The following is a 4,987-nucleotide window of genomic DNA, read 5'->3' on the forward strand; positions in this document are numbered from 1 at the left end:
ACTACTCATATTAAATTTAAATAAAACAAAATTTTATTTAAATATAATTAAATTAATTTCCCAAAAAAAACATATTATTATTTTTTTCCAAGATCATGCCACAGAATTAATAATTCAGCTCCATGACTCCAATTACATCTTACAGTCATATAATTTTTCTTCATCGGATTTCCCACAGCATCAATGCACATGCTCATCACAAAATAAGGGTCTACACTGAGAAGCTGCACTTCAAATGATAGCTATACTATCCAACAATAAATATCCATGAGCTATATGAAGTTGTATGAAATTGATGAGCCATGACATAATAAGAGAGTTCTCTGACTCCCACTAACTGTAGGTAGAACTCGCAGTTTCCAGCTTTTTCTTATTTTTTGTAATATACCCCTGTAGCCCTTTAGCTTGAATAAAGAACAAACATGATATAGACCATGCCAAAAAATTAGTTCCATCCAATTTTACAGGACTAATCTGTAAAGAGGGGTTATCACTAATAAAACCCGCCTTTGTTTTCGAGATTCCTTCTTCCTATCAACCATTTTAGTAAAAAATAAAAATAAAAAAGGTACTGTATTGAAGAGACACCCAAAAATAAAAGTGCAAACCAGATGAGAGGAATAGGTGGGTCAGAGGCACAAAAACCAAGAAAGAAAGAGGCAAGAAAAAATGGCCATAAATAGCTTTACGCGCTGGTACGTGTGATCAAAGTGCAACCTTCTAATGACACATGGGGCCATGCGCCTTACCGGATGACGATAAAACTCTAGGTGAGGGCCGGTGACTTGATGTTCTTCCTCCTTAGGTGGCCGGTGACCTCCCTCAATAGACTCGCTTTTAGGCTTACCCACACAAACCCTAACTATTCTGGTACTGTTCACGGTAAGAAAAGTTGGCTTGGCTCTAATATCATGTTGAAATTAGAGAAAATTGAAGTATTTCTATGTGTATTTCACACAATATTAATTGATTTACAATAATTCTAATTTATACATAAGGGCTAGAACCTAAATAGGAAAAATAAAAGCTAATAAATACAAATATCTCTAATTTACAATTTAATTTACAGTTAATGCACTAATTAAGAGATTCTAACACCTATTTTTAGAATCACTTTAATTTAATTGAAGTTAGATTTAAATCATCCTAAATTCGTAATTTGCAATTTCAACTTAAATTTTAGTCATCTAGTTTAATTGGTTTAATTAATCATTTGATTTAGTTTAAATTCCTCAAACATCAATTTTATACTCAATTTCATTTTAATATCTTTAAATTTTAGCATTCTAATTGGCTTATTCATTTAATTCCAATTTAAGCACAATTTTCTATGGGAACGATATATTTAAATCTATATTACAGTGACCTATGTACTTGTAGTAGTTATTTTACAGCACATCAAGTTTTTAGAGCCGTTGCCGAGGAGTTGTTTGTTTTAAATTGGATTTTAATTACTTTAAGCTGATTAGAATTTTTATTTTTTTTAATTTTCACTATTGTACCTTGTGTTTTTCAGGTATGTTGATTGTTTATGAGATGGTCGAAAAGCACAAGTGATACTCAATTGTTGTTCAACTCTGAAATTGAAAAATTTTATCAAGCCAACAAAAAGGAATCCAAGAGAAGAAAGGAAACAGAAAAAGAAGAATAACAAAGGCTTGAGCAAGAGGAGAAAATTGAAAACATGGAGAATCCAAATAGAGCTAATGATGAAAACAATGGAGAAATTAATCAGAATAGGCAAAACGAAGTTGTTAATCAAAATGATCCTCAGAGGAGGTGCATGTTAGATTATGCTTTTCCTAGATGTGCATATGTGAGAGATAATGGACCTGTCATTGGAGCCAACCAATTTGAGTTAAAGATTGGTTTCATTCAGATGGTCCAAAATTCACAATTTAAAGGCAGCTCACTTGAAAATCCCCATTCTCATTTAAAGAAGTTTCTAATGATATGTGGCACTCAAAGACAGCTTGGAGTTCCAGATGAAGTGATTCGATTGAACTTATTCCCATTCTCTCTTTGAGACTCAACATTAGAGTGGTACAACACACTTCCACAAGCTACTATTACTATTTAGGAGCAGCTATCTCAAGCTTTTCTATCACAATTTTTCCCACCTAGGAGGACCACTAATTTGAGGAATTTGATGGTAGCTTTTAGACCAAAGGATGATGAAACTTTATATGAAACTTGAATGAGATTTAAGGAGCTTAAAAAGTAGTGCCCTCATCATGAAATCCCCCAAAAGATAATTGTTTAGAATTTTTACACCAGAGTTACTCCAGCCATAAGAAACACAATTGATTCACAAGCAGGAGGAGATTTCATGAGAATGACAAGTGAAGAATGCTATGATATGTTAGAGAAGATTGCTCATAATACCTATTTGTGGGGAAATCCTAGAGCAACCTAGCTAAAGAAGGTTGGGATCTATGAACTTGATTCAGTAAGTTACATGAATGCAAGATTTGATAAGTTGAATCAACTGCTTAGTGATTTTTCATAAAGGTAATAGTCTCAACTCCTACAATTATGCAACGAGTTACCTACACAGATGGAACCCTAAGTTATGGAGTTGATTACTCTTCTTATGGTGATAACTACTAGCAAGAACAAGTTGCTTATGTAGGAGGCTATCAACAGAAACCAATGGGAAATGCTTATTCTAATGTGAATAACTCAACATGGAGACCATAAGTAACTTTTGGTCAATAAAGTCAAAGCTCAAACTATACTCATAACCAGCTATATACGCAGTAGAATCAACCTCAGTTTTAAACACAATTTCAAACCATGCGATAGCTACCTCCTAGATATCAATCAAGAGCACAACAACCTCTTCCACTTGCTGAACCAAAGCCAACTTTGGAAACCATGATGGAGAAATTTTTTGCCAAACAAAGCAAGATGAATAACAAATTGGAGGAAGAAATACAATACCAGAGACAAACCATAGATCACCTACAAGCTCATAACCGAGTGTTGGAGAATCAATTGGCTCAATAAGTAAATTCATCGGGAACTAAATCATATGGCAAACTACCTAGCTAGCCACAGAACCCCCATGAACAATGTAAGGTGGTAACCTTGAGAAGTGGTAGGAAAGTTAGGTAAGAGAGTGAAAACAAGAAAGAAGAAAAAGAGAGCATAAAAGAAGAAAAATCAGTTGAGAGCAAGAAAAATGGAAAAGGGAAAGAGAGCAAAAGTGAGCAAGATGAGGGAGAGAAGCTATACATTCCACCTGAACGTTATAAGCCCACCATTCCCTACTCTTAAAGATTCATTAAGTAGAAGCTAGACAAATAATTGGAAAATTCCTTGAGGTGTTAAAGAAGTTGTATATTAATATCCCATTCACTGAAGCATTATCCCAAATGCCAAGTTATGCTAAGTTTTTGAAGGAAATTCTTACTAACAAGAGAAGGCTAGAGGATTATAATACCATCAACTTGGGAGAGAAATGCAGTGCCATAATTCAGAATAAGTTACCTCCTAATCTCAAAGATCCGGGTGTATTTTTCATTCCTTGTCATATTGGTGATAACTATATGGCAAATGCCTTATGCGACCTTGGAGCGAGCGTCAGCCTAATGCCACTTTCAATATATGAGAAGCTAAAAATGAGGGAGTTAAAGCCCACCAACATATATCTTTCATTGGCTGACCATTCAATTAAGTATTCAGAAGGCATCCTAGAAAAAGTGCCTATCAAGGTTGGGAAATTCTACATTCTGGTGGATTTGGAAGAGCACATAAAAATTCTTATCTTATTAGGAAGGCCATTTTTAGCCATAGCTGGTGCTTTGATTGATGTAAAGGGTGAGAAATTGACACTTAACGTGGGAGATGATCAAATGATATTCAACATCAATCCAACCATGAAAAAGAAACATGAAGAGGTTGAGTCCTGTTTGTGGGTAGACATCATAGATGAGATTGTTCAAGAGCATTTCAGGAAAAGCTATCCACAAGACCCCTTTGAAAATCGCTTAGTCCATGGTGGGAGCATTGATGATGACAACTCTCACATAGTTGTTTTTGCACAACACCTAGAAAGCTCACCACCACACCTAGAAAGCTCACCACCACACCCTCACATAGCTTTAAGTGTAGACTTTAGAGATTAAGCCACCATCATTAAAAGTAGAGGATGCCCCAAAGGTAGATCTTAAACCTCTCCCTTCCAACCTCAGTTATACTTTTCTTGAACCTAATGAAACATATCCTATTATAATTAATGCATCTTTGATTGATATTGAGATTGATAAATTGTTGAGAGTTTTAAAAGAATATAAGAGAGTTTTGGGGTATACAATTGATGATATAAAGGGAATTAACCTAATAATTTATATGCATAGGATTTTCCTAGATCCAAATAGTAGTCCTCTTATTGAACAACAAAGGAGATTGAATCCTACAATAAAGGATATTGTCAAAAAAGAAATCCTAAAATTACTAGCTGCAGGTATCATTTACCCTATTTTTGACAGTGAGTGGGTTAGTCCTGTGCATGCTATACCAAAAAAGGATAGGAGTGCTGAAATGAAAGATGAGTTGGAAGTTCTACGTGCGAAGCTAGAGCAGATAGAGACTAACTAGGCACTGATTCTTAGCATTATTTCCCCACAGCAGCCACCAAAATCACCACATCCTCCACTAGAAGGCAAAGGAAAAGGAATTGTTATTCTTGGCTAGACAGCTTTTAGTTGCAGCCTTTCTATTTCATATCTTTATTTAATTGCTTATTTAGTTAGTATTTTAGTTACTTATTTAGTTAGCTTTATGCTTTCTTAACTTTCTCATATTGTTTAGCTTGTTTGGTTAGCACTTTGCTTGTGTTTTTATTTGAGACAATTACTTATTTACTATTTTTAGTTGCTTGTGAGTACTTTAAATATGCACTTTATTTTTATTTTGAATCTTTAATGCTTTACTCACTTATTTTTAATATGCTCATTTGGAATTTCACTTCTTGAATGGCTAT

General features: G+C 34.4%; 1 non-coding gene across 1 annotated transcript; it reads right to left on the minus strand.

The window, feature by feature from the left end:
• Window positions 1–2,134: 2,134 nt before the first annotated feature.
• LOC131179819 (small nucleolar RNA R71) lies at window positions 2,135–2,241 on the minus strand. Its single transcript, XR_009148705.1, has one exon. It is a non-coding gene; the product is annotated as a small nucleolar RNA R71 (small nucleolar RNA).
• Window positions 2,242–4,987: the final 2,746 nt, after the last annotated feature.

This window comes from Hevea brasiliensis, chromosome 4 (genome assembly GCF_030052815.1).
Source record: "Hevea brasiliensis isolate MT/VB/25A 57/8 chromosome 4, ASM3005281v1, whole genome shotgun sequence".
NCBI lineage: Eukaryota > Viridiplantae > Streptophyta > Magnoliopsida > Malpighiales > Euphorbiaceae > Hevea > Hevea brasiliensis.